Here is an 18,654-nt window from a genome sequence, read left to right as displayed (position 1 = left end):
GTGAAGTTTTGTTGCCACACTCTCTCACCACTCTAGACATCCTTTTTTGCTGAAATCTTAAAAAGCTTGACTACAAGGGTCTATGTCACATCTCCTCTGTCACATATTATGGATGTCCCAACCTTCATCAAAGAAAATTACAAAGTTCTTAGTTACAAATACTTCACTCTGTTATCGGCACTTACTAAACAACAGATGCCTTTAGAGGAGAAGGTGAGACGAGTTTTAATGGATTACTTGTTAATTGACAACAATATAACTTCTTTTGGAAATCAACCATTTTTTTTATAAGCTGTCTCTTGCTGTTCTTATCTGTTATTGCTTTTGAAAAATATTAGTAAGTATGCTGCAAATATCATTATGGATTTATTGATCAAAAAAATCTACTATTAATCACTTTAGTATTTTTTTTTTATTGTTTTGTTGCTCTGCTAAATTTTATATTGAGTCACTGTGTTCTATATTGAAACAGTTATGTAATATGGATTATTTATATACTTAATCGATTAAATCCGAAAACGATTGATAAACTGATAAAATTTGAACCTTCAAATTTTCTTAGAACAGGGTCCAATGCAGTCATGCCATTGTCAAATTTTATTTTCCTTAAGAACTCTAGGCGGTTGAATATTTTAATTTTCCTTCTTGACTCTTCGTGTATTGGTCTATTATTCTTCCTGAGACTGACTTGTAAATTTTTATTTGTAATTCAAGAGTATTACCGAGTCTGGCATGTGCTTACACAAGTTTCTTACAATGGCTTCCAATGTCTTCTTCACTTCAAGTGATCGCTCTAGGCATCTTCTATCATGTTGTTTCTGCAAAATTTTGTCTTAAGGTACAAAATTTTAGTAATTATTAAAATTTCTTTTGTCTGTATTAAAGATTGCTTAAGGTACAAAATCTTAAGGTTGTGTAAAATTGAACTTATTTTCCACCCTTTTCTTTGTACAGGTATGCTTGCAGTTTACTTAGAAAAGACATGAAAAAGATAGTGATCACTCTTGATTCCTCATATATCCTATACTAGGAAAAACAAAGGGACAAGCAGGCTCTAGCAAAGGTACACGGCCTTAGCATATTTTTGGAATTTAATTTTCTTTCACTATTGTAGATCTTTGATACAAAAATTTCTTAGGCTTCTCTTGAAAGCATCAAGAAGCAAATTGGAGAAGGAATCTCACAAATTAACTCTGCAAAAGAGAGTTGTAATGCAAATAAAGGAAGTTCTTCTGGGTTTGGCTTGATAATCGATGGGAAGTCCTTAGATTATTCGCTTAACAAGAATTTGGAAAGGTCCTTCTTTGAGCTTGCCACTAATTGTGCATCTGTCATATGTTGTCGATCTTCACCCAAACAAAAAGCTCGTGTGAGTAGTACTATGGTTGTTGTGTGTGTGCTGCTACCCTATTTCTCCTTTAGCTCTTTCTAAAGTCGCCACCGCTTTCTGCCAACGTACCATGATATTATACAAAGAGAAAACTAGTAGAAGGGATTCAAATTGGTTTATCTGATGATGAGTTACCTAAACAGGTCCAAGGAAACTAATACACCTGAGAGAGATTGAAATTGTAAATGCTTCTAGACATATATTCTTAGACCTTTGAAATTGTATTTGATTTCTCTTTTTCTCTTAGGTTTCCATTTGTTTATAAGATTAGGAGAGGAGAATTTGTGTAGCAGTCACGTGATGTACCGAAAATGGTACTTGTATTTGTTAATGGAAGAAGCAATAGAAGCAATTTACAATATAGTCTACATATAAATGATCTTTATTATCTGATGCAAGTTCCAAAAACAACTAGAAACATGATACCTCTGTAAAGTGAGATTCATGATATTAATGTCAACTACAATACTATATAATAATAGTTCAATATCAGTACATGACCTTTCTTTTACATGTTCCAAGATAAAGAGAGTTTGATTTTGAAATTGGTGTATGGTAAACACATGTTGCAAGAAAGAAAGTTTATTATCTCATGGAGATGAAACTGTGTCAAAATTTTGTAGGATGAGATAGTTGTAGCAGAATGTTCTTCTCTAAGAAATTATTATCAAGGTATCCACATAAGCATACGTGTTGATAGTTAAGATAAAAAGAAATCAAAGAAGTATGAATAAAAAACTCAACAATATAACGAACATTAATTACACACTTCCATTCACAATTCACTCCATTTCCAACTCTTACGATGGCAGCAGAAGTTGTTGGTGGTGCTCTTCTTTCCGCTTTTCTTCAGGTTGCATTCGACAAGCTGGCATCTACTCAGTTTGTTGATTTCTTTCGCGGCAGAAAACTTGATGAGAAGATTCTCGGCAATTTGAACATCATGCTGCACTCCATCAATGCTCTCGCTCATGATGCTGAACAAAAACAGTTCACAGATCCACACATTAAAGCCTGGCTTTTTTCTGTCAAAGAGGTTGTCTTTGATACAGACGATCTCTTGGTTGAAATAGATTATGAAATCACCAGATGCCAAGTGGAAGCTGAATCCCAACATCAAACCTTTACTCATAAGGTATCAAATTTCTTCAACTCTACTAAAAGATAACCATCTTGAATTGAATGATGAGAAAAAGGAGATTGGTAGAAGGATAGTTGAGAAGTGCAAAGGATTACCTCTTGCTTTGAAAACAATTGGAAGTCTTCTCTGCACAAGGTCATCCATTTTAGATTGGCAAAGTGTATTGGAAAGTGATATATGGGACTTACCGAAAGAGGTTCAAATAATCCCAGCTCTATTATTGAGTTATCAACACCTTCCTTCTCACCTCAAGAGGTGCTTTGCTTATTGTGCTCTATTTCCAAAAGATTATGAGTTTGACAAGAAGAAATTAATTTTGTGGTGGATGGCCGAAGGTTTTGTTGACAAACAAGTCTCTTTGGATAAACACTTTTTGTATTCAGATTTGTTGTGTATTGAAATGAAGCACTACATGGTTCTTTTATAGGCCTTTGGACATGACTCTTCAACTACATTCATTAAATATAACTACTACCTAACTCACAATTAATACAACAACTTCCAACTACCCACATTTAAGTTTACCTAACACCAACTACCCACATTTAAGTTTACCTAACAAAATCCTCCCGTAAACTTAAATGATCTTCTTGTCCTTCATTCCGAGTATCATCTTATTGTTCTCAAACAAAGAGGATGGCAGCGACTTTGTAAACATATCTGCAGCTTGTGCTCGACTTTCGACGTGCTCCAACTCTACATTTCCTTCTTTCACTTGTTCTCGGATGAAGTGAAATTGAACATCAATGTGCTTGATTCTCTCATGATTGACCGGGTTCTTTGCCAATTCAATGGCCGACTTGTTATCAACTCGGATCACAATCCCCTTTTCTTGCTTAATTTCCAGTTTGCTTAGAAGCTTTCTAAGCCAAACTACATAGCAAACACTCCAGGATGCTGCAACGTACTCTGCTTCACATGTTGACAGTGTTACAATGGGCTGTTTCTTTGAAAGCCAGGTGAACGCCGTGCTCCCCATGAAGAATACATATCCAGACGTGCTTTTCCGGTCATCGACATCTCCACACCAATCACTGTTTGAGTAGCCGACTAGTCGGTAATCATCCGTCCTAGTATACATTAGACTAAGTGACACAGTTCCTCTCACATACCTTAGAATTCTCTTTAGGGCCTTCCAATGAGTATACCTCGGTTCCTCCATATATCGACTTGTTATTCCAACACTCAGCATTAAATTTGGTCTGGTATTTGTAAGATACCTGAGACTTCCAATCAGACTTCGGTATTTGCTCGCATCAACTCGGTCTCCATCTGCATACTTAGAAAGTTTTGTGCCCAATTCTATAGAGGTGGAAACCGGGTTGCAACTCGTCATCTTGAACTTAAACTACTTCTTTTCCACGTCTTCAACATCTTTTTGTGAATAGATGTCCCAAGCTGAAAGGTCTATCAAACCAACTTCTTCATTTAAAGCATCTAGTTATTTGTTACTGTGATAAGCTCATCATTAGCGAGACCAACATGGACACACGATCGCTTGAATTCCTGAAATTGAATTCATGTCCACTTGTGAGTATTCCCACTACGCATTACAATTTACTTAAAGAAATGTCAATTGACGATGGCTGTGACTCTCTTACAACCTTTTCGCTAGATTTCTTTCCAAATCTCTGTTATCTTTATTTGAGAAGATGTCGAAACCTACAAAGAATTTCACAGGAGGACACTCATAATCATCTCCAGAGAATGACAATTGCGGTATGCCCTCAATTTGAATCATTTCCTAGTGAAGGGTTATCTGCTCCGCAACTAGTCAGTTTTGAAATTTTTGGAGCGCAGAATTTGAAGTTGTTGCCAAAACACATGCAAGTCCTGCTTCCTTCTCTAAATCAACTATGGATAATTGATTGTCCACAAGTGGAGATGCCTCCGGATGGAGGGTTGCCATCAAATGTTAAACTTATGTATCTTTCAAATGTTAAACTTATGGCCTCCATGAGAGTGAACTTGGATAACACTTTGCAAATTGGAAAGCTGGACGTGGAGTGCTTTCCGGACGAAGGTTTGTTGCCACGCTCTCTCACCACTCTACTAATTACTGAGAGCCCCAATCTTAAAAGGCTAAACTATAAGGGTCTCTGCCACCTCTCCTCTCTCACACTTAATGGGTGCACCAACCTTGAATGCTTACCAGAGGAAGGTATACCCAAATCCATCTCTTCTCTTTCAATCTGGGATTGTCCATTGCTCCAAAAACGTTGTCAGAATCCAGAAGGCAAAGACTGGGAAAAGATTGCTCACATTGAACAACTGAGAGTTGGGAAATGGAAATAAGACAAAGAAGTTCAAAATTAGATGTGCATACTTGTCTTTTCTCTGTCTCTTCTACAGCTGCTAATTCTCCACAATATTTCTCTACCTTTTCCATTACACTTTTCTATAGTCGCAAATATTTCTCTCGATAGTATGAGTTTGGCAATCAAACACTTTTTTAGAAGTTGCTTCTTGTTATTGTTATATGTTATTGCTCTTGAACAAAATTAGGAATTAAGTTGCAAATATCATTATAGATTTGTTCATTCAAAAATTGTAAAAGTAATAACATTTTATAGTAATTTTCTATTATTTTGTTGCTCTGCTAATTTTATATTGAAACAGTTTGCTCTATATTGAATCAGTTTGTTAACGAAAACTACAATTTAAAATTTATTAATATATCTCATTGTGGTGATTGATTTATAGACATTCAATTTGAGTTAATCTTTTATCAAATTATTTTACTTTTTAAATGTTTTTGTTTATATAAGTTAACTTAACTTTATTTTTTTTGTTTGGATAAATTACGTAAATCAAACAGATTATTTAAATATCAAAGAATAGTTGATAATTCAAAATGCACTAATCCAAAAAACACATTTTATAGCTTAAATTTTATACCTGTTCTAATTTTTCAGATATAAAAAAGAGATGGTAGTAAAAATGTTGATAACTTTTAAACCAGTTTTAATTCCAACCGGTTTAAAACTCTTAAAAAGAAACATTTAATAACTATTATACTTAAAACCGTTATAGAAATAAAATGTGACCGCAATTTAATAATAATAAAAGTTATTCCACACCGTTTAGTTCCTGTAACGATATAGAAGTGAAATGTACTCTTCGGTCTTTTCCGCTTCTCGCATTCCCTGCTTCAAAGCAATTCTTTTTGACAAAGTCAGGTCTTCCCATTGTCTTGCGATTTTCCTTCTTCCTCTCGCGCACTCTCGCTGACGTTCTCGTCGCCATTGGTGGTGCTCGTGATGCATTCCCTTCTTCCTCTCGCGCATTGTCACTGACTGTTCCCGTCGTTGTTGGTGGTGCTCGTGACGTATTCCCTTCTTCCTCTCATGCTCTCGCATTCTGCTATGGTGGTGGTCTCTGATTGCCGGTAAAAGTTTATCCTCGTTTAGGGTTTTGGCAACGCAAAACTCCCCTTCGATGACCAATACTCGTCTCTCTGACCACCATCACCACGTGTTCCATGAAAACCCTCCCCTTGAAACGTTAAATCTCTTAGCCTAGAAGAACACGGCCAATCCGTGACTTATTATTGACTAATATTGGAAGTTAGAAGGGTGAATGTGTGTTGAATAGGGTTGGGGATTTTTTATGGAAAAAAAATTAGAAGCTCGTAAAAAGTAGCAGAAGAACGGAATGGCTCCGATGAAGGTTCAACCAGTTGCAATCAACATTGATTCTAAAGGTGAAGAACGTAGTGGTGGTTGGTGGTTGGGAACAAGTTGGTGTTGAAATTGTGGCTGAAATGGTTGTCCATGACATCTCGAGTTTATCCAACGAAGGTAATCTATGGAGCTGCTAAATTTTTTTTATTCAATAATGATACCGAAGCCACTATGAGTGCTTCAGTTAAAATTTGGCAAATGAATTTTGCATTCAATAGTTGTGCTTTACTAATTCTTGTGTTATTTTAGAAGTTGAAGGTTGGTGGCATTTTCAAATACTTATGTCCCTTTTTTCATCTACTATTTATCGCATTGCAGGAGCTTAACCATGAAATAAATATTGAGATGTTATTAATGTGTGGCAGTTTGTTATATTATTTTTTGTATTGGAATGAATATTTTGTGCTAGCCCTACATTCTAATTTCTATCACTAAAGGTTTTAAACTAACACTCAGTGACCTTGTGGCAGAGATTTATAAATCAGTGCCTTCCAATGTATGATTTGAGTTGGAAAAAACATGTTGCTTCTTGAAAACAGTACTTATGAGTGGTGAGACAAATGTTACTTACTTTCATATTTCTGCTAATTAGGAGAATAATCTTACATGAATGAATTGTTTTCATTCCTCTGTGTCTATGATTTTGATCAACAAGGCAGGGTTTGTGCATGCTATATATTTTGTGACTATTTTATCTTTTGAAAGGGGTTTTCATCACCTAAAATGAGCTTTATTCTTTTGTTGATTCCTTTCTTACAATTATTATGAAAGTAACTCTAAAGTTTCCTCTAGGCAATTGATCACAACACGTGCAAGATTTTTTACAAGATGTTGAACAAAGGTGTCTTTGATGTTATTAATGAATGCATTTCAACCGGCAAGAAAGTATGTGATGTACTAGGAGCTTTTATTTCCTTTTTTTTTCTCTCAATCTTATGATTTGTAGAGGAGCTATGTATTAAAGTTGTTAGAAAACATTCAGGAAACAATTAGAGTTACTTTGTCTAGTTGGTGAACATTGCAAAAGTGATATTGTTTCTTCAACAACTGATCATGTGTATAATTAATTGTTTTTATAATCAAATATAACCATAACCAGTTCCTATGGGTAAAAAATTATTCAATAATGATTTTAAGAAACATTGTTGCGGTGTGGCTTAAAATATTTATTTTTGCAAGTGACTTGATATTGCTGTCTTATTTGATCAAATGTTGACTCCTCTGTTGAATACTTTTGGTTATTGAAAATGTGTTCTTGTCTCAGGATGGAGTGATGGAGACTGCTAAAGATCTCAAAGGGCAAAGAAACATGGAAATATGGTCAAAATTTTAATCTGTCTTACACATTTTCTTTAGGTTTATATTGCTTATGCTTACATCTTTTTACTTACATGTTGAACATGTGAATGGATTCATCATGATAGATTGAACCGAGTTATGAGATAACTTAGTGATAAAGTTGAAAGGGAGAGTGAGAATGAGAGTGAGGTTATGCGTTTAATTTTTCTTACTAACACTTACGAGTTATAAGATTGTTTTTTATAAGGTTGTTTTTGTAGGTTTAGAAGAGATTGGAATATACAGAAACAACTTTTTACCAATTAAACAGCAGCTAGATAATCAAATTTCGATAATGAAAGCAGCAGAGAGTTTGGTCCAATCTGGTTCTGCTTGCTTGCTTCGGAAGAGAAGTGAGATTACGTTTGATGGCCTATTTAACATTGATAATCATATTAATTTTTGAATATCTAACCTTTGAATTTTCTTATACAGTCAAGGACTTGCACCACTGCCTCAACTATCTTCGTGTTACCTACGGGTCAAGTGAGTTCTATATTCCTATTTCCTGTTGAGTTTTTTTGTTGGCTGGTTTTTTAGTGCTTGAATTTCCGAAAGTTTTGGCCTTCTTTCTTGGATGCTTGCAATAGGTTTCATTGAATCAGAGCTCGAAGGAATTGACTCATTTTTGTTACCATCAGTTTTGTGACTACGGTTGTCGATTTCGACCATACCAACCTCAGGGTCATCGTCCTTAGAGTGCACAGGTACTGAAGTCGCACCATTTTCTTGCATGGTGGAATTATTACGGGACTTGCGTTTTCTTCCAGCTCCCACCATGCTATTTACTGGCTCAAACATTTTAGCCTTTTCTTTCCTTAACTCAGTGTTTGGTTTTGAAGGATTGTGCATATCACAGGAAATAGTCATGTGCTAAAACACAAATGTGAAGATCATTTGAACAAAAGGTCAAAATAACATTAGCTTCCCTAAAAGGAGAGGCACACTGAGGATTAAGAAAGAAGAACCTGATAAAGATTACATGATAAGAAAAAATGTGTAACCTTTACCGGAATTCTGATTTTGAGAGTTCCACTGGAAGTTTCAACTCGAGGCTGATCACCCTCTATCTTTTCTTTTCCTGAAGGTTGTGCAGGGCAGATAAATTTTATTCTTGCCGCAGCTTTCGCTCTTCTAGCGGATCCAATTCTAGCACCTTCTTCCCCAAATTCAGCCTCACCCTGCTTTTCATCTTCCTTTGCATCTTCCACTTTATCAAGTTTGGGAGATGAAAGATCTGCTTCTTTTCTAAAACCAGATTTGGATATTTCTCTATTGGGTTGTGATGACAAAACTAAATTCTTCTTTATTTTTTCTACCAATTTATCGCCAGGTTCCTCATCATTATAATCTTGAAGTGGGAAAATTTTGTCCCTTAAATCTTGCTTACGAGTATCTGACCTGTTCATCCCAAAACAGCATAGAAGTCAGGCAAAATACAGGAAAACTCAAAGGACTAGGAGAAAAAGAAAACAACAAGATTTTCAACCATCAAATAGAAATAAGAGCAGGGAAAAAGAAGAAGCAAAATTGATCACATCAATTTTCTTTCATAGTGCATGCATTGATTCAAACAATCAGATATCTCATTCACCAGTTACAAACAACCTTACTTTTTGGTAGATCCCTGTATGGTTGGTTCCACACTGAAGATCAAGTAATTTCATGGAAAATAAATTTGTTTTAACAATACAATCATATAGTGATGATTCAAATTACAACGCATGATAGAATGATGTGAGACCAGCAACTGAAACAGAGAGAATATTAGAACAATCTGCCAGCACTATATGGAAGTACCATGTTCATTGTAACTACCTTAATTTGTCGAGTGGAGAACATCACAGCTTGGACAGCCACAGCCCGTACCTTGTATCAGAGAATTGTTCGAGATTGGATAATTAAATCACTTTCAAGTGCTCCATGCACTAGCCAGGGCCTTCTTCAGGTTGGGCTTATCTATTTCGTTGTTGAAAACCAATATTTTATGTTTTTGTAGTTACCTTGTCATCATCATCACCATCACCATCATATTCTCCACAATATGGAGGGCATGCTGTGATATGTCGTTTCTTGTATGACCATAATTGTAAGTTTATTTGAAAATTAAAATTCAAATATGTTTTTTAAAGTGTCAAACGCACGATGATCTTTTACTTGGGTTTATTGTCATTCTCTGCTCAAAAAAGTAACTTCATAGAAAATTTAAGGTTTGATTTTGTGCTTCTGCTTCTTCTGTTGAAATTCCTTTGATTTTGATTATTACTTACTTTCTAATGCATATATATATATATATATAAATATATATTGGTGACAGTGTAATATATATATATATATATATATATATATATATATATATATATATATATATATATATATATATATATATTGGTGACAGTGTAATTATATCTTTATTTTTATGAAGTCCTCACCAGTTTCTCTTTACACTATGTGTGTATGTATTTCACATCAGAATAAACTTTGTAAAGCAAATACTTGGCAAAGAGCACAGCCCACAATTGATGTTGTTTTACTTTTATCTGAGATAAAAATTGGCATTGGGAAAAATGAATGGCCAATACAAACAGCAAATATTCTTGCAGTAATGGCTGCGACAGCTACGCTTCCGGGGCAAACTTAAAAGTATCTGAGTCTTTTAACTTAGATGTTATCAGTACTGGTTAGTGTAACCAAGCTGCAGCGACAGTTAAGTGCAACCATGCTGGAGAAATTGCTGGAATGAGAAGGTTGTATAACAGCATTGGTGGATTTCAATCTGGTGTTGCACCTCCTGGTGGTCTTGGACTTGGAGCTGGACTTCAGAGAATTATATCGAAAGCTTTTCCTCAGCACCCACAAGTTGAGGATGACTCTTTTAATGGAATGTTGCTTAATAAGTTTGTGCGTTTACTTCAGCAGTTTGTCAACGTAGCAGAGAAAGGTGGGGAAGTGGTCAGATCTGAATTTCGTGATACTTGCTCTCAGGCCACAGTGCTGCTTTTGTCACATTCGGTAAACATTTCTTGCTGCTGCATATATCATCTGATTATGCTAATGCAGACTAAAGTTTAGGTTAGAAAAATAAATACAAATACACTTTATTTAAAATCTCTGCTTTTGTTATTTTTTGAAGGAAAATATGGTTGTGCTGCCTCTTATCTTAAAGATGTAGCTTTATCTTTGGACAAGTTGCGGGAAGGCTATGTTGAGGTGTGTCTAATCACTACAGTAGTATTCCTCTGATGCTAGAATGGTTTTTGTACTTAGAACCTTTAACAAATGTCCTATACATTATGATGATGGGATGCTATAGTATACGGTTTCTAATTTGGTTACTTGTCTAGAAGAGGACACTTTTTAAAACACACTTTTGAGTGCATTTTATTAGGGAGATTAATTACAAATTTTTCTGTTCCTTTCATTTGTGTGTTCTATTTATTCTAGTTTTTATCTAATAAATTTGAACCAATAATATAATTTTTATCTATTAGAAATGTGATCAGTATTATATTTCATATAAAATTTAGATTGTATTTTATGTGAATATTAGATTGAATGAAATTTGTTGTTTGGATGTTTTGGATAATTATTACCTGTTTTGTATGTGGTAATAAGCAAAAACAAACTTTTCATTAAAAAATGAAAAATCACTTTTTATACCGGTTTAAGTCAGAAGGGGTATGAAAGGTGGAACTTTTTATACCGGTTATAGAACAAATATAGAAAGTTGAAACTTTTTATACCGCTTATATCTATACCGATTCTACAACCGGTATAAAACACTTTTCTTAACCGGTATAAAAAGGTTTTTTTGCACTAGTGATGATATTCTATAATCATTCTTGGTTAAAGTTCTTTTTTTTTTTCCGAGGTTTGTTAAGATATTTTCGATTAATATTGTCGAAGCTTTTATCCATTGAAGTAGATCCAAATTGTTTTCTCAATCGAGGCTAATTTTCCAACATTGTTAGTTGGATTTTTTTGTTTTGTCGACATTGACTAAAGCAATCCTAGTTAAGGTTAATAAAAATTTTCAAGTTAACATTTAAAAAAAAATCCTAAACATTATTGTCAGAAAAATAACATTTTTAAGGACTACTAATAAATTATATTATATAAATATATATTTTTATATTTTTATTTATTTTTATAATTTGTTGTTAGTTAAAAGGATGAAATAGTAGATTTATAAAAATTAATTATTTAATTTTGATATGCATAAACATATACATAAATGCCAGAGACACGTGTACTTTATCATTGATCAAGTACATCACTGACTCAGTAGCATAGTCAATTGAAGCTGTAGCTACTGCAACAAGATTGCAGAATGTCCTTAAATCAATTTGGCTGAACAATTATTTATCTTAAATTTGTTTAATTTCTCACATTTTTAGTCCAAAACATGCAGCTAGCTATGATGGCAATTAACATTGTGACAATTTCTTCACATCTGTTTAATGTTGACAGGTTGAGACCATTCCTTCACAGGTACTACTTTGTGACTGTTCGTAGTTCATGTGTTATATTTTGCAACCGAGTCGTAACCTTTTACACAAAAACTTTAAGACAATGATGTTATGGGTCTTTATTTTTATATAGTGTTTAACTTTGTCTATTATATCCAATGTGAGACTTTGATTCACACTTGGACTATTTCCAACAATCTTCTTCCAAGAGTGAGTCCACTTTTTTTTTTTTTTCTTTTTCATATGATATATTTTTCTTTAGGTATAAGTGACCCCTGGTTTACACCAAAATCTTAAGGCAATGATGTTATGAGTCTTTATTTTTATAAGTGTTTAATTTTGTCCATTCTATCTAATGTGAGACTTTGACTCACACTTGGATTATTCCTAACTTGGATTATTCCTAACACGAATCACTATAGTTCTTCACCTTGAGTTGTATCTTGATTTTTCAACTCTTTCATCCATGTGTTCTTAGCCATTGATGTGGGTAAAAGCACTTATGAAAGAAAGTATAATTTTTATTATGAAATTTACTCTTAAAGTAGCAACAACAAATAACCTAGAGTTAAATAATTAGAAGGGAGAAAAAGTATTCAGAGAAGGAAAGATAAATAAGCAGATAGGAAATATCACTAATAAAAAAAAACTTTTTATGTTTGTTATTGTTGACATCAGAGAAATGTCTGACGTTATTACCTGTGTTATAAATTGATATTGGAGGTATCATCAAATGTAATTTTAAGTCGAACGTGGTCTGTAATACACTTAAATTAATGTTTGTTCTCTAAGGAACCAAAATAAAATTTGGAGCCAATTTAAATAAAAAAGGGCAGAATTTTACGTATGTTAGGACATTAATAGAAGTAAAATTCCGTCAAATGTTGCTCTAATCGACATAATTTTACGTCTGTTAAAACAAATGTCAAATTCTTTCTTTTTTTATGTTTTACTTACATTTGTCAATTAACCAAATCTGATGATAATCAGAAAGTCACAACGCAGAATATATATTTCAAAACAAAAATTATGGTAATACAAAATGTAGATTTCATAATCTAAAATTCTTTCTTCAACGTTTTAATCTAAACTAAATATGATAATAATCTTAAAGCTAAACCTAACTCCAATTTTGGAGGAGAAATGTTGCCCACTCTTTTCTTATTTGCTGCATTGCCCCATGTGAAATAGATGATCAATTCTTGAGGGACTAAAGTGAGTAAAGTCGCAAAAATTAATGAGAATGAATTAGAGTGGCAAGAATTGACTAATGAAAACATATAAAGCAATGAAAATGAGAATGTAACATGCAACAACAATGGAAAGCACGAAAAACAGTGAGTTACTATGAAAAATAAAAAGTGTTTGATGGAATGTCCGAGTGAAAATGAAAACCGGACAAAACTGTTTGATAAAATGCCTGAACGAAACTGAAATATTAAATGAATTATGAGAGCAATTGGAACACACTTTAATCAATACAACAATGTAATGAGCTACTTTAGAACCATAAAACTAAACTAAAACAACAAATTGAAACCAAGAAACAAAATTAGACAGCAAACTGAAATGAAAACAGTGAGTAGTGTATGCGACTGAAAACTAAATTATGAAGATTGATAAGAAAAACTGAATTAAGATGCAATAAAATGGTTTGAATCATGGACGCAACATGCAATGTAGTCTAGAAACATACTAATTGAAAACTATAACCGAGAATTGATACTAAGAACAAGTGCAGAATTAGATTTTTAAGATGGGGAAAACTAACTAAACTAATAAACCTAACTTTCTAAAATGGGGTAAAAACTGAAATATGCAATCAAAACTGGAATTAAAGCCATGAACAAGATTCAAATGATGAAACTAAACTTAAATAATGCATAAAATTGTAAAATGAATTCAGAAACTGAAATCTAATATGCAGAACCAGTGCTAAAATCTGAAAATGAAAGATCAACTATATTAACTACCATAACTATATTACCTACCATGATGAACAAATGAGAACTCTGAATTGAAATGTGAATTATGAAATGGAAACACAAGTTGAATCATGAAAACAGATTAGGGACCAATTTAACCGGTTCAGCATTTTACAAGTTGTTCTTCAATGATTGCTTAAAACTGCTGAACTCCAATTCTCTGCACCATACAGCTGCTGTCACCTTTTTTTTTTCTTTTTTCTGAAAATCCTAATATCAACAAAAATAAATTACTAAAAAAAATCTAACTGTTAGAATGCAAAATTAAAAAAGATTTAGAAAAACTAATATTTATTGAAGGAAAACCAAATCTGTCCTTAAACAAAGAAATAAAAGCAAAAGGTCTAAAAAAAGTATAATTAGTCTAGAAAAGTATGAACAAATGGAGACTTATCAGCAGGTTATTAAAAAGGAATTAAAGTTCATGATGTATAAAGAGATAATTGTTTCCTGTGTTCATTGTAATATTACAGCAGGGTCTGAGGCTGTAAAATTCTACAACATATCATATAGATAAATCAAAATATCATGAAAACCATCGATACCACTTATTTAAATTAACAATCTTAGAGGAAGTAAGATGAGATTCAATTAGCGGTTCAATCTTGATCTACTAAACAAATAATTCTTGGGAAATGTTTTTGTAAGATGGTCACTTCAACTCTCCAAATCTTATACACTCATGATGTCTTTACATCATGTTATCATGACTTTATTAACTAAGAACAGAGATGGGAAAGGACATAATATGCTTACTATTAAACCAAATTGAAAAAATGATAAAAAAGAGGCGAAGAAGTACTAATAAATTAAATCTCGGCTAATTAGAAATTACTGACTAAACATCTACTGAACTAGCTTAATTACCTCATGATAGTCAATTAAGTGAATAAATAGAGGATGAGAATTAGTACATCAAAATAAATTTGCATGAATATAAGATAAAGCAGAAAAGATATTTACTTTTATATAAAGTTTTGGTTTCAAAATACGATATACCAAGTCAGATGTCACTACTGCTTTATAATCAGACAAGTTTTGCTTTATATTCATGGATTACAGCTGTGAGCAATTTGTCTGATTCGAAAGACTCAACTATTATTGCTTCACGGGGACTCAACTTTCCCTCCATTCACAATTTCATACTTTACAACCTTTGAATGAATATTACTACTCACATTTATAATGGCGAATCAAACTTATCGAATGTTTGAACTGTCCATTCGTAATCTAAAGAGAACTGTGGAACAAAGCTGAGAAAAATTGCGATAAAAGAAAATGATGTTCCACTATCCTTAAAGTCAAGTCATCGTCGTAAAATAGCCACATACTCGTTTCATCGGTATAGCATCCCTGCACTTGGATTTCAAATTACACACTTCCATTCACCATTCACTCCATTTCCAACTCTTACGATGGCAGCAGAACTTGTTAGTGGTGCTCTTCTTTCTGCTTTTCTTCAGGTTGCATTCGAAAAGCTGGCTTCTACTCAGTTTGCTGATTTCTTTCGCGGCAGAAAACTTGATGAGAAGCTTCTCGGCAATTTGAACATCATGCTGCACTCCATCAATGCTCTCGCTCATGATGCAGAACAAAAACAGTTCACAGATCCACACATTAAAGCATGGCTTTTTTCTGTCAAAGAGGCTGTCTTTGATGCAGAGGATATCTTGGATGAAATAGACTATGAAATCACCAGATGCAAAGTGGAAGCTGAATCTGAACCTCAAACCTTTACTTACAAGGTATCAAATTTCTTCACCTCTACTTTCAGTTCGTTTAACAAGAAAATTGATTCAGGACTGAAAGAAGTGGTAGAAAAACTAGAATATCTTGCCAAGCAAAAGGGTGCTCTTGGTTTGAAAGAGGGTACTTATTCTGATGATAGATCACGTAGTAAAGTGTCACAGAAATTGCCATCATCTTCTTTGGTGGTTGAAACTGTTATTTTTGGCAGGGATGCGGACAAAGAAATGATCTTTAATTGGCTCACATCTGAAACCGACAATCATAACCATCCATCAATACTTTCTATTGTGGGAATGGGTGGGTTGGGTAAGACCACACTCGTCCAACATGTATACAATGACCCAAAGATGGAGGAGGCTAAATTTGAAATCAGAGCTTGGGTTTGTGTTTCCGATCATTTTGATGTTTTGACAGTGACAAAAACAATTCTTGAGGCAATCACTAAATCTAAAGATGATAGCAGAGACCTAGAAATGGTTCATGGAAGATTGAAAGAAAAAGTATCTGGAAAGAGATTTCTTCTTGTTTTAGATGATGTTTGGAACGAAAGGCGAGAAGAATGGGAGGCTGTGCAGACTCCTCTTAGCTATGGGGCACCAGGAAGTAGAATTCTTGTGACAACACGTGGTGAGAAAGTTGCTTCTAACATGATGTCTGAAGTGCATAGGCTAAAGCAATTAGAAGAAGAGGAATGTTGGAAACTTTTTAAAAAGCATGCACTAAAAGATGATGATCATGAATTGAATGATGAGAAAAAGGAGATTGGTAGAAGGATAGTTGAGAAGTGCAAAGGATTACCCCTTGCTCTGAAAACAATTGGAAGTCTTCTCCGCACAAAGCCATCCATTTCAGATTGGCAAAGCGTATTGGAAAGCGACATATGGGACTTACCCAAAGAAGTTGAAATTATCCCTGCTTTGCTATTGAGCTATCAACACCTTCCTTCTCATCTCAAGATGTGCTTTGTTTATTGTGCCTTATTCTCCAAAGATTATGAGTTTGACAAGAAGGAATTAATTTTGTTGTGGATGGCTGAAAATTTTCTCCATTACTCTCCAAAGAGCAACAATCTAGAAGAAATTGGTGAACAATATTTTGATGATCTACTAACGAGGTCTTTCTTTCTTCAATCAAGCTTTAAAATGCGATTCACCATGCATGACCTTATGAATGATTTGGCAAAATATGTTTGTGGAGACTTCTGTTTCAGGTTGAAATTTGATAAAGGAAATTGTATACCCAAAACATCCCGTCATTTCTCATTATCATTCCTTGACACAGAATACTTTGATGCTTTAGGGAGTTTAACTGATGCTGAAAGATTGCGTTCATTTCTTCCACTTACAAGTAACGCTTTCTATGAGAATCTTCCTTGTCAATTCAAGGTTTTGACACATGAATTGTTCTCCAAGTTGAAGTTTTTACGCGTCTTATCTTTGCATGGATATTCTGATCTAAAAGAGGTCCCTGATTCTGTTGGTAATCTTAAACATCTTCGTTCGATAGACCTTTCCTGTACTTTGATACAAAAACTACCCGACTCAATATGTTTGCTTTATAACTTGCTAATACTGAAGTTGAACCATTGTTTTTACGTGGAGGAATTGCCTTCAAATTTGCATAAACTCACAAAATTGCGTTGCCTGGAATTTGAAAATACAAAAGTGACAAAGATGCCTATGCATTTTGGAGAATTGAAAAACCTCCGTGTACTGAATATGTATTGTGTTGATAGAATTAGTGAGTTTAGTACTAAGCAACTAGGAGGACTCAATCTTTATGGAAGGCTATCAATTAATGATGTGCAGAATATTGTGAATCCTCTGGATGCATTGGATGCAAATTTGAAAAATCAACACCTTGTGGAGCTTGAGTTAAAATGGAATGCGAATCACATCCCCGATGATCCAAGGAAAGAAGAGAAAGTGCTTGAGAATCTACAACCTCCCAAACACTTAGAACATTTGTCAATAGAGAACTATGGTGGTACACAATTCCCAAGTTGGGTATTTGATAACTCATTATCAAATTTGGTGTTTTTACATTTGGAGAACTGTAAGTATTGTCTATGGTTGCCTCCCTTGGGACTTTTGTCATCTCTGAAGTCCCTCGAGATTACGGGGCTTGATGGAATAGTGAGCATCGGTGCTGAATTTTATGGGAGCGACTCTTCTTCATTCAGGTCCTTGGAAACATTGAAATTCTACAACATGAAAGAATGGGAAGAATGGGAATGTAAAACGACTTCTTTTCCACGACTTCAACATCTTTCTATCGATAAATGCCGCAAGTTGAAAGGTCTGCCAGAACATCATCTTCATTTAAAGGAACTGTTTATCAAGTCCTGTGATAAGGTCATCATTAGTGGAAACAACATGGACACATCGTCGCTTCAAGTATTGAGTTTTTATTCATGCCCACTTGTAAATGTTCCTATCACCCATTACCATCTCCTTGAAGAAATGAGGATTGGCAATGGTTGTGACTCTCTTACAATCTTTCAGCTTGATTTCTTTCCAAGGCTTCGTTTACTTAAATTGAAAAGGTGCCAAAACTTACAGAGAATTTCACAGGAGCAGACTCATAATCATCTCAAGGAACTAACAATTGTTGAATGCCCTCAATTTGAATCCTTTCCCAATGAAGGATTATCTACTCCGCAACTACAAAAGATTAAAATCCGAGGAGATGAGAATCTGAAGTTGTTGCCAAAATGCATGCAAATCCTGCTTCCGTCTCTCGGTGAACTGCGAGTAATTGAGTGTCCAAAAGTGGAGATGTTTCCAGATGGAGGTTTGCCATCAAATATAAAAGATGTGTCTCTTTCAAGTTTCAAACTTATCGCCACCCTGAGAGAGAACTTGGATGCCAACACATGTCTTGAAAGCTTGTGTATTGA

At 34.2% G+C, this 18,654-nt stretch overlaps 3 long non-coding RNA genes and 2 pseudogenes across 4 annotated transcripts; all 5 read left to right on the top strand.

The window, feature by feature from the left end:
- Positions 1-2,195: 2,195 nt before the first annotated feature.
- On the top strand, positions 2,196-5,056 carry LOC146887354 (uncharacterized; annotated as a pseudogene).
- A 464-nt stretch (positions 5,057-5,520) lies between these two features.
- LOC146887353 (uncharacterized) lies at positions 5,521-7,821 on the top strand. Its single transcript, XR_014994444.1, has 3 exons — positions 5,521-6,331; positions 6,685-6,765; positions 7,479-7,821. It is a non-coding gene; the product is annotated as an uncharacterized LOC146887353 (long non-coding RNA).
- A 7-nt stretch (positions 7,822-7,828) lies between these two features.
- Positions 7,829-9,356, top strand: LOC146887352 (uncharacterized). Of its 2 annotated transcripts, XR_014994443.1 has the most exons (4): positions 7,829-7,905; positions 7,988-8,038; positions 8,143-8,259; positions 8,395-9,356. It is a non-coding gene; the product is annotated as an uncharacterized LOC146887352 (long non-coding RNA). The 2 variants fall into 2 exon arrangements; XR_014994442.1 differs by having other exon boundaries at positions 8,143-9,356.
- A 12-nt stretch (positions 9,357-9,368) lies between these two features.
- Positions 9,369-10,964, top strand: LOC146887351 (uncharacterized). Its single transcript, XR_014994441.1, has 3 exons — positions 9,369-9,500; positions 10,026-10,564; positions 10,686-10,964. It is a non-coding gene; the product is annotated as an uncharacterized LOC146887351 (long non-coding RNA).
- A 4,140-nt stretch (positions 10,965-15,104) lies between these two features.
- On the top strand, positions 15,105-18,654 carry LOC146887350 (putative disease resistance RPP13-like protein 1; annotated as a pseudogene).

This window comes from Vigna unguiculata, chromosome 4, assembly GCF_037176805.1.
Source record: "Vigna unguiculata cultivar grain cowpea cultivar isolate G323 ecotype 2 chromosome 4, ASM3717680v1, whole genome shotgun sequence".
NCBI lineage: Eukaryota > Viridiplantae > Streptophyta > Magnoliopsida > Fabales > Fabaceae > Vigna > Vigna unguiculata.
Note: the sequence above shows the minus strand (reverse complement) of the source record. Positions and strands in the feature narration are given on the sequence as shown.